This window comes from Triturus cristatus, chromosome 3_2, assembly GCF_964204655.1.
Source record: "Triturus cristatus chromosome 3_2, aTriCri1.1, whole genome shotgun sequence".
Classification (NCBI taxonomy): Eukaryota; Metazoa; Chordata; class Amphibia; order Caudata; family Salamandridae; genus Triturus; species Triturus cristatus.
In genome coordinates, this window is record NC_140584.1 from 556,615,726 (window position 1) to 556,633,684 (window position 17,959).

The following is a 17,959-nucleotide window of genomic DNA, read 5'->3' on the forward strand; positions in this document are numbered from 1 at the left end:
TTAATGCGAAAGCCGAAACGTGCGTAGTTAGAACATAAAACCGTCCAGTCTCCCCTAATCAAGAAAAATGTTGAATGTATATTGTAATCAATGATGTTATTGTAGGAAGAAATGAAATGAATATATGAAATTGAAAACTGTATAGAGAAAATTGTGAGAGCATTATTGAATACTAAATGTATGTATGTCACAATAATCTGTTTTTTTTAAGACAAATTGATGTAAGTAGATACTTTTCTATACAAATCATTTTATATATATAAGAAACTGATAATTGTTATCAAATAAAACACATAATTATAAAAAAGAAAATAAAATAGCTTTATTTGATATAAGGTTGTTTGTATATTTAAGACATGGATGTGGTCAAGAAACTTATTGTGACAAATGTGCCTGTGTTTGACTCAATCCACCTAGCCAAGGTGTACTTTTTCTAAGATTTGTATTTCCCTGTTTGTGGCAATTTATCCAAGATTCAGGGACCCCTTCCTTTACAAAACGTGCTATTCTGACCACCATCCTCAACACTCTCCCTGCTCCTCGCAACCTCCTCCAACTTGAATGGAACTCTTTGCGCCTTACTTTGAGAAGGTTACTTTTACAGTGGGACTAACATGGTCCCTATACTTGTGACTTTCACTTGGTCTTGCTCAATCAGATGACCGTGTGTGCTGCTTTGTGCTTTTAGGTGCTATATCTACTTAAAACATTGAAATTGCACATCTCTAGTTCTACTGAAGAGATGTTTGTTATTCTGGTATGTTTTTTATTTATTTAAATCTACCCAATTTTTCTGAATTAGCTTGGAATTATTCTAGTGTTGTGTTTTTCACTTTATTACTATTTGTGTGCTGCATAAATACTTTACACATTGCCTCTAGGTAAACCTTAACTGCTTTGTTCCAGGCTACCAAAGGGTTAAGCATGGGTTAACTTGGCACGTTTTGTGGTTCACCCTGACAAGGATTGTGGTTGTAGCCAATAACTTGATTAACTTGATTCCTTCTACTTACCTTTTTACAAGCAAATGTAGCTGGACTCTTCTGTTGTCCCCCTCAGCCAGACCACTTCCATCACAGTGGGCCTCTTGTTGACATCACAGTGTCAGAACTTGCTGGAGTGTCATGACTTGCTCGACAGGTCTGCTGGGGTTTTTCAGATGGCATTTTGGGTGCACTTCAAAGGAAAGAAAAAGAAGGGCAAAACAATTTGAGTGTATCTAATGTCTAGTTGCTGAAAGTTCACTTTTGTCCTATTAGACTTCTGTATCTGAGTCTGGTGGAGTTAATGGGACTGCCTAAAACTGCATTTTAGTGTTAGAGATAGGAAGACACTAGTGTTACCATAGTACACTTTTCATGCACACAACCAGCCATCAGAGCACAAAGATGTGTTTGAATAATTTGGTCATCTTGAAAATGCCCAAGATGGGTAGTGATAGCCCTGAGAAGCTTTATTGGCTAGGGCTTCCCTAGGGGGTCATTCACATCCACTAGCTCATTCCAGGCATACATGTGACATTTCCAGGCACCCACCTCAGAACACTCCGGGACCTGTGGATGATTAGAACAGGATTAAAACTGTGTGATCTGATAAGAGCCTAGAACACTGGACCTGCTCTCCTTATTGTACCCCGGACAAACAAATGGACTCCAAGGGCCATAAGGCTGATCTCCTGTAAAAGCTTCAGTGACACAAGAGGCTTTTTCCTGCAATTGCCCAGCTGACAAAAGGCAACGGGATCTTGAATGGCTCTCCTGTGGGCCACTACCTGCCAGTCTGAGTCTCAGGTCGAGGGAGTTTAGAGGCCTATTCCTATGGCAGATTAGGATTTAAGTGACTAAGATCTGAAGATTAAATATTTGACTTGGAAGAATCTGGTTAGTGTAGTCGGCCCACGCTCCATTGTGTTGAGTGTCACATTGCACCTAGGTCCTGTTCTACCGTGACCGTTTACTATCATTGGCATTTTGTGCTTCTTGGAGCTATTTCTTCTTAAAACTTTTCAAATTCATATCACCCGTTGCCTTCTTGGATTTTTGCCATTGTAGTGTCATTTTGGTAGCTAATTTTACTCAATTTTTCTAATGAGTTTTAACATTTTTATTGTTTTACATTATGACTTGATTACTGTTTTAGTGTTGCATAAACACTTTACACATTGCCTCTAAAATGAGCCTTTTGCTCTGTGCCATCACTGCCAGTGGGTTGAGCTCAGGTTAATTTAATGGGTCATTCTGACAAGGATTGCGATTATGAGTGAGTTGGCTACTTACCCCCATTCAACTAATAACTCAATTTCTAACAATATACATAGAATGGGCTTTGGCCCCAGCTGGGACCAGGTGCCAGCCACTATGCCAGAAAGCACATTTGCTCTTCCGAGGAACTCAGAAGCTTTAAGTCGGTGAGTTACCCCCTGATATCCAGTCTCTCACTAAATCGGGGAAGCGCCGACCAAAAGAGAGGAGAAACGCCGATACTGCAGGAGGGGGACTACCTGTCCCAGTGACCTTTGCTGACACCCTGCCAAGTGAGGGCGGAGCCACACCTGCACGAGCGCTTTAAAGCGCCAGCAAGACACCGCAGCGCGGGAAGCGCCGACCAAAAGAGAGGAGAAACGCCGATACTGCAGGAGGGGGACTACCTGTCCCAGTGACCTTTGCTGACACCCTGCCAAGTGAGGGCGGAGCCACACCTGCACGAGCGCTTTAAAGCGCCAGCAAGACACCGCAGCGCGGGAAGCGCCGACCAAAAGAGAGGAGAAACGCCGATACTGCAGGAGGGGGACTACCTGTCCCAGTGACCTTTGCTGACACCCTGCCAAGTGAGGGCGGAGCCACACCTGCACGAGCGCTTTAAAGCGCCAGCAAGACACCGCAGCGCGGGACGCGCGCGGGCGGCGCCCGGGCTAAGCCCGGGCCAAGGGCGGGCCCGTCCTTGCCCATCATCGCCCGGAGGAGACTGGGCTGGGCCACCCCTCTTTCATCCCAGTAACCCTCATGTCTACAATCAGGTGAGCAAAATACACCGACCCTAATACATCACAATTGTGCAGCTGCTTAATTGTGAGAGTCTGAATAGATTTACAAATGGGGAAGCGAACCATCCCACCTGTTATGAAATCTGCCACAACGAGCATTGAGAACATGCTGGAAAGAGCTGTTAGTATCGTAAGCAATGAGATCGAACTTACTGAGAGGCGCCTGTCCCTTGGTTTAGGACAATCAATTTTATCCTCAGGTTTGCCTATTGACACTATTGATATCACCACAAGTAATACTAATGTTCCTGTTCCTATTGTGGCTTGCGAAGAGGCATGCGAAATGACTACAGTGGACTCGCCAGAACTAAATCATGTATCATCTGATGTCCCACCTTTAGGGGCAAAACGTAAAAGGAAAGCTGTGAAGCCCACTTGTGTAAAAAGAAAACAACCAATACGCCCATGTTCCACTCGCACAACTTTAAACTCGTGGATTCGCTCATCCGCAAATCAAACATCTGTGGAGGCTCTAATGCATGACCCACCAACCATGCATGCCGCACTGTCCAAATCCTGCTCTCACTCAATTGGAACTCAGACTGAGACTGATTTTTTGCTCCCAATCATCACGGACAATGGAAATCATACTAGGGCTATTGATGTTAACATTTTGGTTGGTTTGATTACTGATTGTGTTAAACCCCTATTTGATAACCTCCTAGCTGTAGTGAAAGAATGTACTTCAGTTGCTCAGTCCGTCCCAAAACCACGGTCGATAGTTCAATCAACGGATATTGCTCCCCCCGTTGTAGATAAGTCACCTATTTTGGCAAACACTAGACATTCGGCCCAAAATGAATCCACTGTTAATATCCCTACAGAATGCCAAAATACTCTTGTTCCCTCCACTACAAATCTGAGAATTAGTGATTGCATGACATGTAATAAAATTCGTTCCTGTCTAGACAAAAAGGGAATTACGGGAATTACAGAGGGCCAAATCCCCCTGAAAAGTATAATTGGGACTAACATTGCCAATCCACCAATTAACTCGCAAATTCCTATTAATGCTTCCATCCCCTTACACCGTGGTGATGGTTCAGTTAATACGCAACACAATACTCAGTATAATGTAGGCACTGACTTAAATCTTAGTATCCCTACTGAGGGAAATAATGAGTTACTTGATTTACCCCCGGAGGCCTGTCCATACGTTGTGGTCCTGGCTGGCGTCCCCTTTCTAAGACAGGATCAGAAAGAATCTTGGGAGCAACTACGCTGTAAATGCGTTGACTGGCTATCTAAGCACAAGCGGTTTAGGCCATCTCTAATTGAAAACATTATTATGGTCCGGCGGGTAGGATGGCTTGGAACATCCCCCAAATCTATTAAAGGGGATTGTATAATTATTAATTTCCGCAGACAATCAGTGGCAAAAGCTATCCTATCGCCACAGAGAGAAGAGGCCAGTTACAGCACTGGTATATGGGCACTACCTTTAGGCTATTTTTATAAACCGACTTTTGAAGCATTTGCTCCCAACCCGCGTAACACTATCCCAACTAATAATAGATTCACACCGTTGTCAGGTCTGGATTGTCAAGATTGACTGCCATCCCTGTCAACAAGGGAAGTGTTAAGCGATGCATCATCATCAGCATCGACTGATACATATACTCAGGCTAGTTCACAGGATGTCCCGGTCATAACGGTAGCTGACTCGACACTTAAGATTCTGAGTTGGAACGTCGCCGGCTTGGCATCCAAGTTAAACCTACGAGATTGGAGGGAGCTAATAAGTGGTCAGGATATCGTAATGTTTCAAGAGACCTGGGCAACCCAGGAGCTGTCTATGGAGGGTTTTGAGTGTTTTAACATTCTATCCCCCATTCCCATTGCAGGAAGGCCCGTTGGTGGCCTCTCTACTTGGATAAACATCAAGGCAGGTGGTCGCACTAGGGTTGTGCCCACAAACAGCGACACATTCCAAGCTTCCCTTTATACCCGGGGGGCCTCTCTATATATAATTAACTTCTATAACAATGATTTTAAAAATGTTCCCAATATGAACTTTTCTAAGTTGTTTGATTTTATCTCAAAATTAGAAAGAGAATATGGCGCCCTAAATAAAGGCATATGTCTAGGTGGAGACTTTAATGTCAGGCTCCCTAGAGCCATTAACTCTGATATTCGGTCTAATACTATAAGCACGTTATGTAAGAGAGGTGAGCAGTTAATGAACCACCTAACCTCGCAGAACTTTTCAGATGTTATGGAAATAGCAACTATTGATGGATGTACTGTACCAACCTATAGAAGTCGGGGCTCAACTTCCACCATTGACTACATCTTTGTGACAGCACCCCTCGTAAATCATGTGCTAAAGGCAGAAGTAATTCCGACAATACATGGTGATCATAATCCCATTAGTACTATTTTAAGTTTCACACGCCGTCCAATGTATAAATACACGCATGGAGCAAGGGACCTAACGATATCAACTGATAACCTCCGACTTGTGTGGCGTGGCATTGATAATAATGTATTATTCCAAACAATGGTTAAATCGCACCATAATCTAATCAACGTATGCCTAACATACAGTGAAAATAATACTGAGGTAGTCCACGCGTTTTCTGAGCTCTGCCTCGGTATTAGAAAAATATTGTCGAAGCCAATTAAGAATATAAACTTAGATCCTAGGTGGTTCGATGCAGAGTGTTCTGCGGCTAACAGAGCGTTAAGAAAGGCTCTCCAAACTAAACCTAGAGATAGTCTTCTTGTGTCAACACTGAGAAATAATTACAAGAAGGCTACTACACGTAGGAAGGAGGAGATCACTAATGATCATTGGACTCAACTTGTGCGTGCAAATGAGCTAAAAAATGGTAAGAACTTCTGGAAAACTGTCAAAGATATGAAACTTGTGGGAAACACATCCACACCAATTAGCTGCAACATTTCCAGTGAGGCTTGGGAGGCTCACTTTAGTAAAATCTATGCCGCCCCCATTATCTGGGAACCTAGGGAGCTCACATACACTGCTAACATTTTGTTTGACCTCTCTGAAGTCGAAGAAGCAATTAGACAAAGTCTGGGAGGAAAAGCCCCCGGCCCAGACGGTCTTCCTATCGACCTCATTAAGAGTCACCCTGAATTTTGGGCGCCATTACTTACGAATGTTTTTAACAATTTAACCAATTCATCCATCCCCGAAACTTGGTCCTGTAGCACTATCGTCCCAATTTTTAAGAAGGGCGACCGTTCAAACCCGAGTTGCTACAGGCCAATATCGCTGATTGACAACACCCTTAAAATTTTGGGAAGGGTACTGTTTAACAAGATCAGTTTATGGGCTGAGGACTCTAAGGTACTCCATCCATGCCAGCTGGGATTCAGGAGCAAGGTTGGCACTGTGGAACAGTGCCTTAACCTTAATTTAATTATTGGTAAATACAATGTAGCCAAAAAAGTCCCTATGTATCTGGCATTTATGGACCTCACATCGGCCTTTGATTTTGTAAACAGATCGCGATTGTGGCAAATTTTGTTGGATCTCGGGCTGGATGAATCTTTAGTTTCTTTTTTAGCTTACCTGCACAGAGACCTAAAAGCCAGGGTGCGTATTAGTATGGCTGGTGAGATCTCCAAAGCTATTGAAGTAGGTAGAGGGGTTAGACAAGGCTGTGTACTGGCCCCTCTCCTATTTATCTTATATATTAATGGCTTAACTAAATCACTGTCGATCTCAACAAAAGACGTCCCAACAATTGGTGGTAACAAAATCCCCGCATTGTTATATGCTGACGATGCAGTCTTGATGGGGCGCACCCCTAAATCCCTACGCAGCCTGGTTCAAGACTTTGTTAAGTTTATGGCATCCCTGGATCTGTGCACTAATTTTAAAAAATCCTTTTTAATGTCATGTGGGTCTAAGAAATATTCCAACCTTACAATAGCAATAAACTCTAATCAATTATTGAGTACTCGCACCTTTCCATACCTTGGTCTGACTTTTGCATCAAATGGTCTATGGAATGATCATATAGCGTTTTGCAAACGAAAGTTTATTAACTCTATTAACACCATACTTAGGTTACCTAAGCCAAAGAATATAGAGGTTGTATCATCCATTATCAAAATGTATAGACTGCAATGCATACCAACAGTAACATACGGGGCGGAGGTATGGGGGAATACGGTTAGTTTACCTATACAACGTGAAGAGAATAGATTCTGCCGTAAGATTCTAGGCGCACCTTTTTCCTCCTCAACATATGCAGTCCACAGAGAACTTAATTTACCATATGTGGAGGACTTTATCAAGGCTCGCCCTATTTTATTTTGGTTAAGAATCTGGAAGAATCCGGCTGCGCAGTTGACTAGGGAAATAATCACTGACTGCCTAAAATGTGATAAAGGGATGGACATACCGTGGCTAGCAGGGGTCTGGAAAAGTCTATGTAGCCTAAATATGGAACATCTCTTTTTAACTCCACTTGAACATAATTCTGCTAATACTAAAAAAGTGGAAAAGACTCTGTATGATTCCTATAAAGTAGCACGAGTATCAACTGAGTGTAATAAAACCTCAGTTGCTAGATATATGCAGATAGACGTATCCCCTGCTATGCCTATATATATTCTTAAACCAATCAGTTGTTGGGAAAGAGGCCTGTTCTTTAGGTTAAGGACAGACACCATGAAATATTTGCTGTCAGTCCCCATTGGCTTTACACATAATCTTAACTCATTATTGTGTCCTTGTAATAATACCCATAAGCAGTCAATGCTTCATTTCCTGTTCTTTTGTAGTTACTATTCAGCCCCCACTAAAAAATTCCTGATCCCATATTTTAAGTCTCGCCACATCACGGATTATAAAGTGGCTTACGAAAAGGTGCTAGCTATTACTGATGATGAATTATGCTTTAGAGTTGGATCATTTTTGAAAACAGTGATGCGTATACGTAACTCTATGCACCCTGATTAATTGACCTTTTTAAATTTGTGTATATTCTGGCATTTTTAGCAATTTTTGTATATTATTTTATGCTGTACTTTTATGGATATGTTGTTTTTATCCGAATAAAGTTCATATTGATTGATTGATTGATTGACTAATTTAAAAACATTAGGACTTTCAAAAATTGATTTAACTCTGGATAATTCTTTAGGTCCTACCGCACTATTTTATTGTACTGTGTGCACGGCAATTGAACAAAGTCTCTTAGGCCATCCCCCCACCTCAATACATTATCAGTTATTTAACTGTAGCCAAAACATAAAATGGAGATTTTCCATTTGCCAGACTTTTAATGACGTTCCTGTGGTGAGAGGGACTTTGCCTTATTTACAAGGCGGTGTTAAGTCACTTAACGTGGCTTAATGGCGCCTATTAAATAAGGCACCTTTTAACACTATACTTAGTGTGAAAGGGGTGGGCCATAGCTGTTGCAGTAGGCGTTCTGCCGCAACACTCATTGATTTTGACGCTGCCCCCTATTTACAAGGGTGTTGTAAATAGGAGGCAGCGTCAAAATTAAGACCAGGGAAACCTGGTCTTAAAATGATGAAACAAGGAAAAATGCTTCCTTTCTCCTCGGTTTTTACTTTTTTTCTGTGTGTTGCATTGTGCAGCTCACATAGAAACAGCAAAATGCCATGAATTATTGTTTATTGTGAAGGATGGTGTCCCTTTCTGCACATAAACAATCATTAAGGAAATGACGATTTGCAACTTCTATGTTTGCAGCACAATGCAGCACGCATAGGAGTCACAAATCACCATTTGTGATTGTTTATGTGCAGGACGGGACACCTTCCTGCATATAAACAATCTTACCAACACTAGGGGAAACACAGGGGTGCACCGTATCTTTGTAAATACGGTGCAGCCCTGCATTTTTCAGAATGGCAGAGAGTGGCATTAGCAAGCTTTGCTTAACGCCACACTCCGTCATTCTGTTGTACATTTGCCCCATAATTCCTCAAAATTATCCTGCCACAAATTATCCTGCCACAGTGTCCAAGGCACCGACATTTTAATTCTTAAAATTTCGTTTTTATATCAGCCCTGGCACTGTATCCACACTTATTGGCCCCTTGACTTTATGTCTTCCTTTCCTCAAGAATTTGATGAATTAATTTACCCTATTTCAAGAGATTATCCCAAAATATTGATAGGAAAAGATTGTCAGAAGTCTTGCGACTTTACAGATTATTTAAAGAAACTTAATTTAGAACACATTTGTTCAGCACCATCCACAATGAGGACCACACATTAGACCAAGTCTGGCCAATTAACTGACAATTGACCAACCTAACTGTGGGGGATATTTAGATGAAAGTTCCGGCGCTCGTGTTATGGCAAATTTGGTGACAGCGTGCTCTGACATTTTATGAAATGCACGGATGCACCCCTGCATTTCTCCTAGTGCTGGCACTAAAAAAGCTGCCTATCGCCAGCGCAGGTACCCTTGCTCCATATTGCTAGGGAACCGGCACTGCAGGGGTGATTGTTCATGTGCAGGGAAGGACACCTTCCTGCACATAAACAATATTGGTGATTTGCTGTTTCTATGTGATGTGTGCTGCAGAATGCCATTCTAAGACCAGGTATAACCTGGCCTTAGTTTTTGGCACTGCCTCAGCCTTCTAAATCTGGGGCAGCATCAAATAGCAATGGGTGTTGCGGTGGAATGCACACTGCAACACCCATTGCTCGCCCCATTGCCGCAGCAGACTGCTGCGAAAAAAGGCATAATTACAAGGTCGCATTAAGCCACGTTAAGTGGCTTTGCCCCACCTTGTAAATATGGAAAATGGCACAACCAGGGGCGTAACAAACACCCCCGCAGCCCCCGCGGTGTGGGGGGACCCCCACTCTTCAGTAAATGAAGGGGGCCCCCTCAGCTCTTCGGTAGAGAGCTGTGAGAGAGAGGCTTGCTCTAAATCAAGCCTCTCTCTCTAAATAAAGCAGCCTGCACGAGCTCCTTTGCTGACCCAGGACTGAAGAGAAACAATGTAACAAGTTACATTGTTTCTCTTCAGTCAGACCCACCAGCCAGTCCCGGAACAAGGATGGGGGTGGGGGCCCCAGAGAGAGCAGGAGGCAGCACAGCATTCCCCACAGGGCACTGCCTCTGAGAAGGGAGAGGACAAGGATGGGGGTGGGGGCCCCAGAGACAGCAGGCAGGAGGCAGCACAGAGGAGAGCTGACAGGGGTATGGATGGGGGTGGGGGCCCCAGAGACAGCAGGGCACTGCTCCTCTGAGGCAGCACAGAGACAGAGCTGACTTCAGCCAGCAAGTTTGCAGCTCCAGAAACAGGATCTGCTGGGACACATCAGAAGGTGAGAGTTAGAGCTATTGATGTAATGGACAATGTATTTTACCTATGCGTTTTCTGTTTGGAGTTGAGGGAATGTGTGTGGTGTCAATTGGACATATATGGTTTGCATTGGAATTGTTGGTTGTGGAATTGTGTTGCGTGGATTGGATCTGTGTAGTGAAATAATGTGGCATGGTGTGCAGTGCAATTATGTGGTATTGAGTGGAGTGGGATTGTGTGTCTTGGAGTGGGATTATCTGGAATGGTATTTTGTGTTGTGGAGTGGTATGTAGTGGAGTTTCCTTATGTGGTGTGCTGTTAAATATTATAGCATGATGTGGAATTTGTGGTGTAGATTGGATGTATGTGGTGTGTTGTGCATTTGTGGTGTTAGTCTGAATTATGTAGTTTGTTGTGAATTATGTGGTGTGGAATGGAAATGTGTAGAGTTGAACTGTGTGAAGTGGAAGTTGCGGTGTCGAGTGAAATTATGTTGAGTGGTATTATGAGGCATGGTGTGAAGTGTAGCTATGTGGAGTGTTGCTACGTGGCATAGACTGGATTTATGTGGAGTGTATGTATGCAGTATGGAGTAGAGCATAATTATGTGGAGGTTAATTATGTGGAGCTGAGTGGTATTATGTGGAGTGTTATTATGCTGTGTGATAAATTGTGTGGGGATGAATTGTGGAATTGTGTGACGTGTGGAATTATGTGGCATGGTGTGGTGTATAATTATGCCGGTGGAATTATGCAACATGTTGCGGAGTTGTATTTTGTGGAGGGTAATTATGTGTTTTAGAGTTGAGTGTAAATATGTTGTGTGGAGTGTAATTATGTGGTTGGGAGTGGTATTAAGTTGTGTGGAATGTGATTCTGTGATGTGGAATTATGTGGTATGGAGTGAAGTGGAAATATGTGTATTTTTTGGATTATAATTATGTGGTATGGAATGTTGTAGGGTTAAATTATTTATAGTTGAATTGTGCAGTGTGGATTTATAAGCAGGGGCGTAACACAGGCCCCAGGGGCGTAACACAGGCCCCCACAGCTCCTGTGTTGCGGGGGGGGCCCAGCGCTCCAGAGGCCCCCTCAGCGGTGCCAGCAAGGACCACAAATCCGTGACTGTCTAGGATAGGTAATTAATTAATATAGGTAGGTTATGTAACTTACGCTTGCTCTAGACTTTTCTTTATAAATTAAATGGTAACATTTAAAAAATGGTAATGGTGCACACTGCGCAGCATGCAGATGTCTCCGTCGCCGCGTCTGCGCGGTCGTACTCTTCACCCTTAAGGTGGGGCTGGTGACCATGTGTCATGCGCATTGCTGACTGGTGAAGCGAGGAGGCATCCCAGAGACCAGAGTGGAGACAATTGAGAGGTAAAGTGCGGCGGCGACTACCTGCCATAATTTAATTATTTCTCTGGCTAGCCTTGTTTGCCCTGTCTTCTGCAGCTCTTGCAGGTGAGTCTGTCTGTTTGCCCAGTCTATGCCACCCCCCCGCAGACAAGTGCACCCCACCCAAAATTAATTGCGACGACCACTTGTGTGCGTAAGGTCTCCAGTTTACTGTGAAGGCATTTAGTAAAAGAAAGGCGCCTTTGGTACATGAAGGTTGTTTGGAAAATATGGGGGGGGGGTTATGTTACACATTAAAGATTAAAAGTGCGTGCCATCAGTTTCACCTGCGATTTATATTGATTTGCGGATTTTACAGAAAACACAAAAATCGTCATTGAAGTTTGTGGGCGCAAGAAAATATACCCTTCACCTATGAATTTACACCTTAGTCTGTGACTTTGGGAGAAGTTTCCCGGTTTCGCCCGACTTTGTCAAGGCAAAGCGATACCCACTTCCCCCCAAAACTGACCCGATTTCTTGTCGCTGATTTCTAGTTGTCAAGTGATGTCGATTCTGAAGGGGCAGGTCCAGCTGAACTAGACATCAGTGTGTGAGTGGGGCAGAGAGGGGTAGGATTGGGGCTGTGGTGGCAGTGGTGCTACATAAATTACAGCTTGCAGATAAAATGGTTTCTAGCTGAAACGGTTAAAAGTTACTAAAATACAGCAACATGCATTGCTGCACAGTCGAATGCCCTTCGCTAACATTGACAGGCCATCTTTCAGTTACTCTTTGTTGTTTGGTTGTTAAACTGAGACTGAGGTGAAACATTTGCCAGAACAGTCTTAAAAGGTGCAAAAATTACAAAAAATTAAGTATAAGTATCACAAAATGTGCGGCATTAGACCGCACAATTTGCCTTTTCCTGCTGCATAATTGAGTACCTGCAGCATAATTCTCATGGCACTGCATACCATGTACTTCCCCTCTGTTTACTGCTGTCGCAAACAGCCACCAATCCTACCCCATTGATATGAAAGGAAAAAAATAACATTTACAGCCTTTCTATGTTACGAAGCATGTTCTACCAGAGGTTGCACTTGACTTTCGTGGAAGCAGGCACCAGCGTGTGTAACTCTCTTCTCTTTCGGGACTTTTTTTTTAACACCAGCACAACCTACCTCACTTGCGACCTTTGAACTGTGGGGCGCTCCATGCACTTTCCCGCCCTGAAGCCGTCGTACTCCACTCAGTAGCAGTAAAAGGATCAATGTTTCTGGTCCATAAATGGCTCCAAATCCCTGACTCTGTGGGTGTGACAAGATCACCCAGCATCCTGCCCCAAACACCTGCCAGCCCCACAGACCTCTCCAGGCAGAGAAACCTGCCAGCCCCACAGACATCTCCGGCCACAGAAACCTGCCAGCCCCACAGACCTCTCCGGGCACAGAAACCTGCCAGCCCCACAGACCTCTTCGGGCACAGAAACCTGCCAGACTCACAGACCTCCCCAAGCAGAGCAACCAGCCAACCCCACAGACCTCCCCAGGCACAGAGACCTGCCAGTCCCACAGACCTCTCCGGGCACAGGAACCTGCCAGCCCCACTGACCTCTCCAAACACAGAAACCTGCCAGCTTCACAGACGTCCCCAAGCACAGAAACCTGCCAGTCACACAGAACTCAAGCAGAGAAACATGCCAGGCCCACAGACCTTCCCAGGCAGAGAATCCTGCCAGTCCCACATACCTCTACAGGCATAGAATCCTGCCAGACCCACAAACCTTCCCGGGCAGAGAAACCTGCCAGCCCCACTGACCTCTCCAGGCACAGAATCTGCCATCCCCACAGACCACTCCAGGCAGAGAAACCTGCCAGCACCACAGACCTCCCAGGAGACAGAATCCAGCCAGTCCCACAGATCTCCCCAGGCACAGAAACTTGCTAGCCCCACAGACCTCCCCGGGCACAGAAACCTGCCAGTCTCACAGACCTCCCCAGGCATAGAAACCTGCCAGCCCCACAGACCTCCCCAAGCACAGAAACGAGCCAGTCCCACAGACCTAAACAGGCACAGAAACCTGCCATCCCCACAGACCTCCCAAGATAGAGAAACCTGCCAGTCCCACAGACCTCCCCAGACAGAGAAACCTGCCAGTCCCACAGACGTCTCTGGGCACAGAAACCTGCCAGTCCAACAGACCTCCCCGGGCACAGAAACCAGCCCGTCCCACTGACATACCCAAGCACAGAAACCTGCCAGTCCCACAGACCTCCCAGGGCACAGAAACCTGCGTGTCCCACAGACCTCCCCGGGCACAGAAACCTACCAGCCCCACAGACCTCACCAAGCAGAAAAACATGCCAGCCCCACAGACATCCCCAAGCACAGACACCTGCCAGTCCCACAGACCTCCACAGAACACAGAATCTGCCAGCCCCACAGACCTCCTCCAGCACAGAAACCTGGCAGCCCACAGACCTCCACAGGCACAGAATCTGCCAGCCCCACAGACCTCACCAAGCATAGAAACCTGCCAGCCCCCACAGACCTCCCCAGGCACAGAAACCTGCAGCCCCACAGACCTCACCTAGCACAGAAACCTGCCAGCCCCACAGACCTCCCCAAGCACAGAATCCTGCCAGTCCCACAGACCTCTCCAGGCAGAGAAACCTGCCAGTCCCACAGACCTCCCCAGATAGAGAAACCTGCCAGCGCCATAGACCTCCCCATGCACAAAAACCAGCCAGTCCCACAGACCTCCCCAGGCACAGAAACCTGTTAGCCCCACAGACCTCCCAGGGTACAGAAACCTGCCAGTCCCACAGACCTCTCCGGGGACAGAAACCTGCCAGCCCCAGAGACCTCCCCGAGCACAGAAACCTGCCAGTCCCACAGACCTCCAAAGGCACAGAATCTGCCATCTCCACAGACCACTCCAGGCAGAGAAACCTGCCAGCCCCACAGACCTACCCAAGCACAGAATCTTGCCAGCCCCACCGACCTCCCCAGGCAGAGAAACCTGCCAGTCCCACAGACCCCCACAGGCAGAGAAACCTGCCAGCCACACAGACCTCCCCAGGCACAGAATCCTGCCAGTCCCACAGACCTCCCCAAGCACAGAAACCTGCCAGTTCCATTGACCTCCCCGGGTACAGAAACCTGCCAGCCCCACAGACCTCCCTGGACACAGACACCTGCCAGCCCCCCCGGGCAAGGAAACCTGCCAACCCCACAGACCTCCCCAGGCACAGAAACCTGCCAGTCCCACAGACCTCCCCAGGCAGAGAAACCTGCTAGACCCACAGACCTCCCCAGGCAGAGAAACCTGCCAGTCCCACAGACCTCCCCGGGCACAGAAACCTGCCAGCCCCAGAGACCTCCCCGAGCACAGAAACCTGCCAGTCCCACAGACCTCCACAGGCACAGAATCTGCCATCTCCACAGACCACTCCAGGCAGAGAAACCTGCCAGCCCCAGAGACCTTCCCGGGCACAGAAACCTGCCAGCCCCACAGACCTCCCCGGGCACAGAAACCTGCCAGCCCCACAGACCTCCCCAGGCACAGAAACCTGCCAGTCCCACAGACCTCCCCAGGCAGAGAAACCTGCTAGACCCACAGACCTCCCCAGGCAGAGAAACCTGCCAGTCCCACAGACCCCCCCAGGCACAGAAACCTGCAGCCCCACAGACCTCACCTAGCACAGAAACCTGCCAGCCCCACAGACCTCCCCAAGCACAGAAACCTGCCAGTCCCACAGACCTCCCAGGGCACAGAAACCTGCTTGTCCCACAGACCTCCCCGGGCACAGAAACCTACCAGCCCCAAAGACCTCACCAAGCAGAAAAACCTGCCAGCCCCACAGACATCCCCAAGCACAGACACCTGCCAGTCCCACAGACCTCCACAGGCACAGAATCTGCCAGCCCCACAGACCTCCCCCAGCACAGAAACCTGCCAGTCCCACAGACTTCCAGAGGCACAGAATCTGCCAGCCCCACAGACCTCACCAAGCATAGAAACCTGCCAGCCCCCACAGACCTCCCCAGGCACAGAAACCTGCAGCCCCACAGACCTCACCTAGCACAGAAACCTGCCAGCCCCACAGACCTCCCCAAGCACAGAATCCTGCCAGTCCCACAGACCTCCCCAGGCAGAGAAACCTGCCAGTCCCACAGACCTCCCCAGGTAGAGAAACCTGCCAGTGCCATAGACCTCCCCATGCACAAAAACCAGTCAGTCCCACAGACCTCCCCAGGCACAGAAACCTGTTAGCCCCACAGACCTCCCAGGGTACAGAAACCTGCTAGACCCACAGACCTCCCCAGGCAGAGAAACCTGCCAGTCCCACAGACCTCTCCGGGCACAGAAACCTGCCAGTCCCACAGACCTCTCTGGGCACAGATACCTGCCAGTCCCACAAACCTCCCCGGGCACAGAAACCAGCCAGTCCCACAGACCTAAACAGGCACAGAAACCTGCCATCCCCACAGACCTCCCCAGATAGAGAAACCTGCCAGCCCCACAGACCTCCCAGGAGACAGAATCCAGCCAGTCCCACAGATCTCCCCAGGCACAGAAACTTGCTAGCCCCACAGACCTCCCCGGGCACAGAAACCTGCCAGTCCCACATACCTCTACAGGCATAGAATCCTGCCAGACCCACAAACCTCCCCGGGCAGAGAAACCTGCCAGCCCCACTGACCTCTCCAGGCACAGAATCTGCCATCCCCACAGACCACTCCAGGCAGAGAAACCTGCCAGCACCACAGACCTCCCAGGAGACAGAATCCAGCCAGTCCCACAGATCTCCCCAGGCACAGAAACTTGCTAGCCCCACAGACCTCCCCGGGCACAGAAACCTGCCAGTCTCACAGACCTCCCCAGGCATAGAAACCTGCCAGCCCCACAGACCTCCCCAAGCACAGAAACGAGCCAGTCCCACAGACCTAAACAGGCACAGAAACCTGCCATCCCCACAGACCTCCCAAGATAGAGAAACCTGCCAGTCCCACAGACCTCCCCAGACAGAGAAACCTGCCAGTCCCACAGACGTCTCTGGGCACAGAAACCTGCCAGTCCAACAGACCTCCCCGGGCACAGAAACCAGCCCGTCCCACTGACATACCCAAGCACAGAAACCTGCCAGTCCCACAGACCTCCCAGGGCACAGAAACCTGCGTGTCCCACAGACCTCCCCGGGCACAGAAACCTACCAGCCCCACAGACCTCACCAAGCAGAAAAACATGCCAGCCCCACAGACATCCCCAAGCACAGACACCTGCCAGTCCCACAGACCTCCACAGAACACGGAATCTGCCAGCCCCACAGACCTCCTCCAGCACAGAAACCTGGCAGTCCCACAGACCTCCACAGGCACAGAATCTGCCAGCCCCACAGACCTCACCAAGCATAGAAACCTGCCAGCCCCCACAGACCTCCCCAGGCACAGAAACCTGCAGCCCCACAGACCTCACCTAGCACAGAAACCTGCCAGCCCCACAGACCTCCCCAAGCACAGAATCCTGCCAGTCCCACAGACCTCTCCAGGCAGAGAAACCTGCCAGTCCCACAGACCTCCCCAGATAGAGAAACCTGCCAGCGCCATAGACCTCCCCATGCACAAAAACCAGCCAGTCCCACAGACCTCCCCAGGCACAGAAACCTGTTAGCCCCACAGACCTCCCAGGGTACAGAAACCTGCCAGTCCCACAGACCTCTCCGGGCACAGAAACCTGCCAGCCCCAGAGACCTCCCCGAGCACAGAAACCTGCCAGTCCCACAGACCTCCAAAGGCACAGAATCTGCCATCTCCACAGACCACTCCAGGCAGAGAAACCTGCCAGCCCCACAGACCTCCCCAAGCACAGAATCTTGCCAGCCCCACCGACCTCCCCAGGCAGAGAAACCTGCCAGTCCCACAGACCCCCACAGGCAGAGAAACCTGCCAGCCACACAGACCTCCCCAGGCACAGAATCCTGCCAGTCCCACAGACCTCCCCAAGCACAGAAACCTGCCAGTTCCATTGACCTCCCCGGGTACAGAAACCTGCCAGCCCCACAGACCTCCCTGGACACAGACACCTGCCAGCCCCCCCGGGCACAGAAACCTGCCAACCCCACAGACCTCCCCAGGCACAGAAACCTGCCAGTCCCACAGACCTCCCCAGGCAGAGAAACCTGCTAGACCCACAGACCTCCCCAGGCAGAGAAACCTGCCAGTCCCACAGACCTCACCGGGCACAGAAACCTGCCAGCCCCAGAGACCTCCCCGAGCACAGAAACCTGCCAGTCC

At 48.1% G+C, this 17,959-nt stretch overlaps 1 long non-coding RNA gene across 1 annotated transcript in view; it reads right to left on the minus strand.

Annotated features, from left to right (window-relative positions):
- LOC146857692 (uncharacterized) overlaps positions 1-17,959 on the minus strand; it is a 116,066-nt gene that overhangs the window by 89,281 nt on the left and 8,826 nt on the right. The window contains exon 2 of the long non-coding RNA XR_014979600.1: positions 1,014-1,176. This is a non-coding gene — a long non-coding RNA (uncharacterized LOC146857692). The remainder of the gene's footprint in view (positions 1-1,013; positions 1,177-17,959) is intronic.